At 37.0% G+C, this 10,169-nt stretch overlaps 1 protein-coding gene across 3 annotated transcripts in view; it reads left to right on the top strand.

Moving 5' to 3' along the window:
- Positions 1–10,169, top strand: part of LOC306765006 (pleckstrin homology domain-containing family A member 7-like) — a 120,605-nt gene that overhangs the window by 37,246 nt on the left and 73,190 nt on the right. The window contains exon 1 of one of the 3 annotated variants that reach the window (XM_079252327.1): positions 3,823–3,860. The exons of the other annotated variants lie outside the window; for them this stretch is intronic. The gene's annotated coding sequence lies outside the window, so the exon portion shown is untranslated. Of the gene's footprint in view, positions 1–3,822; positions 3,861–10,169 lie in introns of those variants that run through there. 3 annotated transcript variants of the gene reach the window in all.

The raw sequence follows: 10,169 nt of genomic DNA, 5'->3' as shown, positions 1-10,169 counted from the left end.
AAATTATACATCAGAATAGTTTTTAAAAAAAATCATTTTTATCATTTTTTATCATTTTTTTTAATCATTTTCCATGTTCTTAAATGCTTTCTCTTATATAAGATGCTCACATGTGTTCACAGTTAGATGTTTCATACAGACACATACTCAATTTGAATACACCAAAATCAGTATTTATTTATTTATTTATTTTTTCAAACAGAGCAGAGGTAAAGTAAATACTGGGTACATCCACATTGTCTGGGCTTGGATGCAGGTTGTCTGTGCCAGGGATGTCAGTGAAGCCCGAGTCTTCCTCTGTTATACTGGCATCGTTCTTTTTTTTAGTGTGCCAGCTCTGCTGAGTGACTGGCCTGGCTCTTTCAGTGCTGCTCTGTATTTTACTGGGTCACAGTGAAACTAGAGATGGGGAAACTGCCTGGCAACATAAAAGCACTGTGATGTAATAAGCAAATTTATGCTTTGTATATCAGGTGCTGGGCCCTTAGGTCATACATTGGTTTTTAGTCGTTTCTTGTGTTGAAAATGACCAAGATGTGCCTGGTGATTGCAGCGTGAAGCAGGAGTCAGTTTGGATCTAAATGGGACCTGATTATACAGGCTGTAGCGTTTAAAGGGAGTTCTGGTCAAAATGTAGCTTTCCTGAGAGGTATTTAACTCCTATCTTTTGCTGTGTTCTTTTCCATCTTAGAGAGAAAAACAGAAAAAATAAATGAATAAACAAAACAATCCTTACTGATGATTCCGTCGCACTTAGACAACTGGTAAACATCAAGATTGGTACCATCGATAGGTCTCCAAAGGTCTCTAACAACGGATAAAACCATTACCTGACCCATGGGCAGGCAGATGAGGAAATGACCCAAATGAATTGGGGATCATTCAGTTGATGCTGGTAAAATCCAAGTTAAACAAATTATTCAAGATAAATTCCTAATAAATCCCCCAAATAACTTTCAGTGTTTATTTACCCATCCTTCTTTCAAACTACTTCCAACTTTTATAGTTACCTCCACCGAGGAGGAGGAGGAGGGGGGGGGGGGGGGTGATGCTTTTGCTGGGGTTTATCTGTCTGTTTTTTAGCAATTCTGTGCAAAAACAACTGGATGTATTTTTATGATTTTTGTCTGAAAATGGATTTTTGAAGGAAAATCACTATATGGATGAAACGAGCTGCTTGGCAGAGGTCTGCACTGTCAGAGTGCTTTTCAAGTTTGTTTTGTGCTGCTTGTGTACAGCACTTTGGTCAACTATGTTGTTTTAAAAGCGCTCTTTTCATGATAATCTTTTTCATCATACATGTTAATGAACCCAGGTCTTGGTCTGAAGTGGATGCAATTTGTTTTACTCATTATGGTGCTTTTAGAAGGTGCAGAGCCTTCAGATAGACTGATAGCCTTAGCCTTAATAACTATTAATAAGGCTGAATTCCTGCCATTTACGCAGGAGGTGGTGCCCCTACGAGAATGAGCAATTTTAAGCATTAACAGTACACAAGCTGCAGATGCATCTCTAAGTACACCCCTTTCTATTCTGGAGAAAATCCAATTTAATGCACTTTCACTTTTCCAAGTAACCTAATTCTCTAAGCAGTTTTACAAAACGTTCAAGTCGAGACGGTACCAGTTAAAAGATAATCCAACACATTCATAACAACACATATATAATACTTCAACAGATACTTCAACTCAGCTTTTTTAAAATTTATTTATTTTTTTTAAATCAGATTTCTAAAGTGAAATGTGTGAATTAAAGACAAGCAGATAAAATATGTAGTCAAACAGTGGAGAAATATATTAAATGGGACATTTAAGAGGTTTTTTTTTCTCTCCTATATCTGTGTTATGTGGTGACACACTGACACTCCTCCTCAGGAGACGAATGGGGGCCTGAGTTTGTTCCCTCCAATTTCTGTCCTATTCCTCTGCCTCGCAGTCTCCCAAGTAAATATTGAACACTTTTATTCCCAAGCCCCATGTCTGCTCCACATTCTTGATTTGAATATTATTTTAACTGAGAACTTCTGAGAACTTTATTATTAACACATTCATGTAAGATCCAGCTGTAAAAAAAAAAAACATGAATACATTATGCAAATTTAACCTAAAAGCAGGTAAATGTTGATATTTCTATTCATCACACTTACTTCACAAGATAACATTATGCACAGATCTTACATATACGAGGACACAAGACTTTATTGGTGCAGTTTGTAAAATGCCACCTTGTGTGTTTGATCATCTTTAAACTCTTTGACACATCTGCTGCCTTCTGTTGATGGTGTGGCAGCTGGATGTGTTGGTGTACTGTGCGATTTTGCCCCTGGTGCTTTTTTTTTTTTTTTTTAACCATTTTCTGAGGCAGTCTGACCTGGTAACTAATACACATTACTTTTTAACACAGCATGAGTGTGTACTGCTGTGGTCACATTAACACACAGACGCACATGGCAGCGTGGGTTTAATTTAGCTTCTGATCAGATGTTATGAGGTATTCGAGAGATTTGGTGTATAAGTACACAACAGTCCAAAATTTGCATCCTTCATGATTTTCATTATGAAAAGTTCCTGTGCCAGTCTGCCTCCTTCCTCATCAGCCTGCATTTGGGTTCATTCAGGAGGTAAATGTTCTGTGCTACTTTTCTTAAAATGTGGTATATGAATCAAGTTTTGCTTACTTCCATCACTGACATTGTATCATTTTGATAATATTCTGCATTTTTCTAACTTTTATTTACATCCAGAGTTGCATTAATTTTTCTCCAAGATCTTGTAACGATTATGGGAAAGTCAGTCTTTAAGGATGTTCCGATACTATTTTCCTGTTATACCGATTCTAAAACCTGGGGTTTTGGTATCTGCTGATACCGAGTATCAATCTGATACCTGTGTTATGTTATTCAGAGCTCTGTTAAATTTATCAGTCAAATAAATTATATTTGTAATAGAATTCCAAGTATGACAATGTTGTAACTCTCATTAAAGCATTAATCATATAACACAAATATAAATACATGCATTTTATCTATGGCTGCACCAGGGTGTTTTGAGGTTAGGACTGTGGCCTCACAGCAAGAAGGATATTTGAGCCTTGGTTCAGAGGAGGTTTTAATAATGGAGAAAAAGTCCTTTACTGTATATAGGACTTTTTCTGTGAATGGCGAGGGTATATTAAAATTATAATCCTGGTCGCCTTTTTTCACTTTTCATAACTGAAAGCCATCAGTTTAACAGATTAATGAAGACATAAATGTTCTGTATGTCATCTGTGGATGAAGAGACTACTTGCCTGCTGTTGGGTCCTCAGCACCCCCTGGGACATGAGGGGAATTCATTGGACCTTCGTTAAATCAAAGGAAGCAATTCTGAATGTTTCTCAGACTGGAAGTGAGAGGGAGATGGACTGTGAGAAAATCAAATGATAGAGGCTGTTTGTGTTTATGGTTAGTGTATGGGTCAGTGGTAGTTCATGAGTGTAAATACCTGGACCAGAGCATGTGGCAGCAGCATGAAGCTGAACCCAGTGTGTCAGTACCTTAAGCTCACCAAGCCAAGGAAGGAATTTACTGGCAGCATCGGCCTGCTAAGAATTCAGCTGGGTGACTCAAAGTGTGTGTGTGTGTGTGTGTGTGTGTGTGTGTGTGTGTGTGTGTGTGTGTGTGTGTGTGTGTGTGTGTGTTTGTGGTGGTGAGATTGTATTTCATCTTCTTACCCCTTGGCCAATAATAAGACCATGCTACCATACTGGCACTCCCTTCTTGTTACAGATAGTATAAGTGTGCTGTGCATGCAGGATTTGCTTGTATTCACGTCTGGAAGAGAACAGAAGTCATGAAACCAAAGCGCTGACCTCGGACACAGGTAACAAACAAACAAAAAATATTATAAAAACAACACTATGGGTTTTTTGAATGCTGCTGTTCATTATGCAGAGAAAGCTCCCTGTATCTTGTATCTAGTCTTATTTTTTTGCAGTGCCAGGGGCAGAACAACGTGGAGGTTTGGTCTAATGTTGCAGGGGTGCTCTGCCTTTTCTGCCAGCCAAAAGGAGGGCAAAGCATCTGCATATCGGTTGAACTATTTTAGTTAGCATGCTCAGTAGCTCCGGTAATTAAAGGTTCAGCTCGGCTGCTGTAAGTAATAAGTTGCTGGACAGGGTAACGTAGTGGGCTCTTAGTTTCATCGCGGTTTGTTTGGCACAATCTTGTGGCGCTGTAGTAATAACAATTACATTTCAGCGATATAATTGTCCTGCAGAAAAATATAGTCTTTAATTGGTCTCTATTGGAAATAATTTGTTTTGGTGCATTGCATATCTGTCGCAGATCAGTACGCAACAATTATTAATTTTAAACCTATACAATGAAAGTCTGGATAAATAGCTTTTAAAAAGGCTGCAAGCAAAAATGGGAAAGAATTCCACCTATAAAGCTTCAACAATTAGTGCCTTCAGTTCCCAAACCCTTTAAAGAAAGGTGATGTAACAGAGTGGTAAATGTGCTCCTGTTCCAGCATTTTTGGAATGCGTTGCAGGCATCACATTCAATACGAGTGAATATCTTCAAAAAGAAACCAAGCTTATCAGTTTGAACATTAAAATATCTTTATAGTCTGTTCAATTGGATATGGGCTCAAAAAGATTTGCAAGCCATTGCAAATTTCTTTTTTTTTTTTTTTTGCACAATGTTCTAATTAATGTTTTGTTAAATATTGATCTAGACTTTCAGTGTTTGTTATAGGTGTAAAACTTAGGGTTGTATAAAATGCAAATCTCATAAAAAAAGTCTTTAAAAATTTTTTTGCAAAAGGCTGTTATTTTTCTATTTAGTCAGATATTGCTGATAAGTGCAACTAATGTTACATTGTACAATATCTCCCAAATTAGAGACAAACTCTCAGCGACACCGCAGCCCCTGTTACTTCAGCATTAACTAGCACATTAAACATTACCCATTATGTTTCTCAATCCGGGTACTCAAGACCAACTGCCCTGCACGTTTTAGACCTGTTCCTCCTCCAAAACACGATTGAACCTTCTCATCAAGTTCTTTGCAGCCTGTTAACGAGCCCTTTATTTCATTCAGGTGTGTTTAAGTAGGGTGACCCATAAAACATGCAGGACAGGGGGTCATAGGGATCTAGATTGAGAAACACTGCGTTAAGCTGGACAACAACATTAATACACACAATTTTGAGTGAGTGTTCTTAGAAATAAAATCCAGTGTTTTCTCTGCCATGACAGCATGTCATTTCTCCTCTTCTCTCCATACATCCAGTGCTCCTCCTCATGTGAACACACCACCATCTGTGGACAAACAATGTCAGCTACTGTCCACTTCTCTGGACACTTCACAGAAAGACAGACAGACAGTGACAATCTTCATGAAATAAATGTCTGTGACCTTTGCATTCAGTTTTTGCCACAATTAATGTATTCTGGTGCTGTTTAAATAGTCATGAACCGCACAAGTCCCTCCAGGTTTCTGTGGCATTAAGGTTTTGGTACTTATTGGCTCGTCTGTAAAATGCACAGAAATGCCACCTCAGCAGTGGTGGAGATTCTACTTATGGTGTTTGCCTCGATAAAGTTATGTGTTATTGAGGAAAGTTATTTTAATTAATGATAACAATAAAACATTAATTTAAAAAAAAAAAAAAAAAAAAAAAAAAAAAGGAAACAAACCATTAACTTGTTTAAGTATAGCAGAGAGAGAAAGACGTGTCTGAAATCTCCAGAGATGGCCATGCTTATGGTATAGTATTATAACTTGGTAATAATTAACAGATGTAGGACACTGTGAACTCCTCTTTATTTTATATCCCAAATTTCTGTATTTTCCATTTTTCCTCCTGAATTCTGTATTTTACTATGTAACCTTGTATTTTCCAAAAGGAATGTGTTCAGTAGTTCAAAATGACAATACATTTTTCTTATTGATGATATTTTAGCTTTCGATGATTATATGACAAAGGGAAGAGAGTCGTAGACAGAGCAGATGGCATCTTGCAAAGGGCTCCAGAGTGGGATTTTAACATAGCACCAATCCTTGATCTATGGTTTTTGTCGCCTATGAGAGCAGTATGCACAACCATCTTAATTTTTTGCCATAAGCATTTCTAACACACAATATTTTACTGTCTCCTTGGACATTGCCTGATATTTTCCCAGTGATCCTTTTCAGGACCACTGTATCTCAAACACTGGGGGTAAGTGAGTTAGATAGAGGCTGCTTTCAAATTCTGATGGTGCTCCTTGTTGTTTCAGACTTCTCTCCAAAAACAGACAGCTTTTTCATTCTTTCTAGGGATTTTTATGGTAAAAGTTCCATATTTCTTGGACAGCTTTGGTGTTCTTGTTGGTCTCTAAGCCACTGCTAACTTTCTGGCGGAGATTTGAGTCCTGCCAACCCCAGGTGACGTTTGTATCTCCCCTAATTTTTCTTGTTTATTTGGCTCATACACTATGAAAAACTCTTAGGATCGCAGATCACATTGTCATATGAGCAAACACCACTATATTGATGAAAACATTTCCACTGTAATCAAAGCTTTGTTCATTTTATTTCCCAGTGAGCCCAAGTTCTCCATGGTGATCAGGGGAAGAAATGCTTTTTTCATTTCCTATACCTTTCTCTTTGACTTGTTTCTGCAGTACACCCATGATTATGATGTATCCTAAACTTATCTGCATTTTATTACTCATTCTGGGCATTATTGGGCCTTTAAAAGCTCAGTTTGATCCTACCACATGAAATTAACTTTTATGCTACGTCAAAAGAAACGGTCATTCCAGAAGTACAACATTGACACTAAAATAATTTTCATATAAGACCAATGCTTTAACCAGATAAGGAGGGTCAATAGAAAAAGAAAGCTTCATTGATATGACCTCAGTTACTGCAAAAGACTGCCACTGGTGCAGTCCCAATCCACATTTCACGTATTGTTGACATAATTTGTTCAAAACATCCAAAACTTTCATTCTGCAACCAGCTGGTAGAAATCTTCACATTTGTGTTGCTATAATGATTTTAGCTTTAACAATAAATGTCAAGAAAGGTTAAAATACCTGAAAAGACATTTTTGTCATTTATTCATTTCTTATTTTAATGTTAAATTCCTTTTGCTATCTGCCAGTTTTCTGAGTAGCGCAGAAATGTATGTAAATAGTTAATTTAATGAATAATATTAATTTTGTTATGTTTTGCCTCACAGCAGCACCCCTCCATTGTGTGACCACCTATATGTCCTATTTCAAGGACCGGCTCTGTTGGCATCTTTCCTTTTGTACAAATATATTCAATAACATATTGTTAGTTAGTTAGTTGTTAGTGTGAGAGGCCAAAAACCTTATTGAGGGGCTCTTTGTGTGCTCGTTGGTTGTTAAGTAATGTGATCCATGATGCCAGCAGCCCACTCTGGCAAAATGGACTTGCAAAATAGATAGTGATAATGTTTTAATCTATATTTGTGCTGCAGCCAAATCCGGACCCCTTTTGCAGCTGTTGCATTGTGCAACTCAATTATGTGATGTTTATTTAAATGCTAGACTGTGTAGTGGAGAGTCATTAAGCTCTTGGCTGTGCTCAGTGTGTAACTTTTCATTGCTAAAGAGAGCATTTCTGTACAAGAGTGTTTTTTCTGGGTAGTGATCAGACATGAACAGTGCCAGTCTATGAGCCCATTTCAAATAATCTTTTCCCATAACTATGTTTGATCAATTTGCCTGAAAGAAAAGAGAAACTGGACTTTCAGACAGAATTCTCTAACCATATATTGCTCATTTTAAGAGAATGAATTTAGATGTGGATAATCATTTTGGAATTGCACTCTCATGACAAAAAAACACAATCATAAATGGACAGAGGCTTTTAATGTTTTTTTTTGTTGTTTTTTTTTAAAAACAGATCCTCACCCACACATATTGCAAAAGCAAGCACCATTTCTCTCTCTCTTCACCCCTCATGCACTCTCTGGTACACTGTTAAACATGCACAGTGTGCTCTGAATGGAATGACCTTGCTGTGTTTTCCCCACACTGCACCGGCAGCACTCCTCTCTCCCCTCCCTTTCTCCATCTCGACACTTCAAACACATTTCATCTGGAAAATCTCTTTAAATAGAAATGACCTTTGACTTGAGCAAACACCCACTCATCACATCATTTTTGAAACACTATGTCTGTTACACATCTGTTAAAACAAAGGCAGGGTGTGAAATCCAAATGATTGTAAGACAAATGTATTTACGTGAGTGGCAGTCGCAGCCAGCTGCTCTGCTCTGTGTAACATCAGTCACAGTCAGATGGAGGTGTGGCTCACTGTTTCTAGTGACACTCTTATCAGTCTCTCATCAGTGACAAGAGATGCCTCATTAAGAACTGATTCATTCAAATTCAAGTTGCATTTGAAACCCAATATTAAGTTAGATTTAATTTATTCATTCCGAATAAAGGCTCTTCATGTCCCACCCAAAAATCCTAATGTATAATGTTGAAAGGTATTAGAGAAACTATTGTTGATGTCTGACTATAAAGGTGTTTGCACTGTTTCCATCAAAGGTCACATTAAATATCAAGTTGTGCTTGGTCCTTTTGACAAGAGGATGGAACAGAAAACAACAACAACAAAATGATCTTAATTTGGCTCTGGAATTAGTTTGGATTGTTTTTTATGCTGTCAGTCAGTTTTCCGATTAGTTGACATAATTTATTGGTAATAATGTTCCTCAATTTTCCTGCTAAACAATTCATGAATTCGTTGTAATGTCAGTTATTTTGCTGCTTATTTGCACCACTTAGTTGCAATGTACTGTAAGTTGGAAACACGGAGTGAGTAGAAAGCGTTAGAGAGCTTGAGGACCATATAGACACCCAAATCATGTGACCCAGCAGGTGCAGCATGTTGGTGAGAATGAGATCATGTGTGGTATGTATGATCATGCGTGTTTGCCGGAGAGTTTTGTTGAGCTGTGCATGTGCTGTCATGGACATGATGGTGTTTATGTAACCCTGGAGCTTTACCACCCGTCCCTCATAAATGTCGTGTGTACATCGACAGAGTTACTAAAGTTAAACATGGACACAGTTTGAACTTGAGCTGACGACGGTCAAGATTGTTTTGTAGGAGAACGGTTCAGTCTAATTCCTTCATGTTAGACCAGGCTTGTATTGAGGTTGCTTCAAGATCAATAAGACCAAAAACACAAACAAACTATAAAAACACTCTAAGAGCTCTGCAAAGCAGCTCATTTTCATCCATATTGTGATTTCCAGCCTATACTCTGGTCCTGCCTTCATTTTCTATGGATACATCATTAGATTCCTAGATTAATTGATAATGAATCGGCAGTGTCTTGGGTACAGTATTTTGTGGTGTTTACTTCATGTTTATATCTGAATTTGTTCTTTAGAAGCGATGAAAATTCCAAAGATCCCCTATTTGTTCTGTTATGGATGGTAATATCCATAATTGTTCTGGGATCCAGATCTATCTTTGAAATCTTGTAAAACCTGTCGGGAACTTCTCCTGAATCTTTTGGCCAAACATCCTGACCATTTATTGTGGAGTTATATGCATGTGTTGTTATTATTATAAAGAATTCCTCTAAAGCTCCTGGATCCAGATGATGATCCAGATTGCTCCCAACATTGTCCAGCAGTTAAATACAAGTACACACAGGTTATCAACCATTTACCTTTATTGTTTTAGCGAAATCAAATCGTTTAAACTCATGTCTGATGTAAATTCTGTTGTGAGAGGGAAAGATGGAAGCACAGCGATGATAGCTTCCTGAAGTTTGTGTCTAGATCTCAGAAAAACATAAAATAAAAATGAAACCACTAGAACTTTTTAATGTCTTTAGGGAATTTATAAAGCATTTTTCACTTCATTATACTGGCACTATACCACACTTATTGTCAGACGCATGTATACAACGCATTCCCTTACATCAATAAAGAAGGACACGTAATATGAGCTAACAATAATTTCTATTAAATGGTATAGATGTTCATATATACAAAACAATATATATATATATATATATATATATATATATATATATATATATATATATATATATATATATATATATATATATATATATATATATATATATATATATATTCTGTTCTATTCTACAGTCATTTAGCAGACGCTTTTGTCCAAA

The sequence above is a fragment of the Telmatherina bonti genome, assembly GCF_933228915.1.
Source record: "Telmatherina bonti genome assembly, chromosome: 2".
In the NCBI taxonomy this organism is placed as follows: Eukaryota; Metazoa; Chordata; class Actinopteri; order Atheriniformes; family Telmatherinidae; genus Telmatherina; species Telmatherina bonti.
This window is presented reverse-complemented; position numbering and strand designations above follow the sequence as displayed.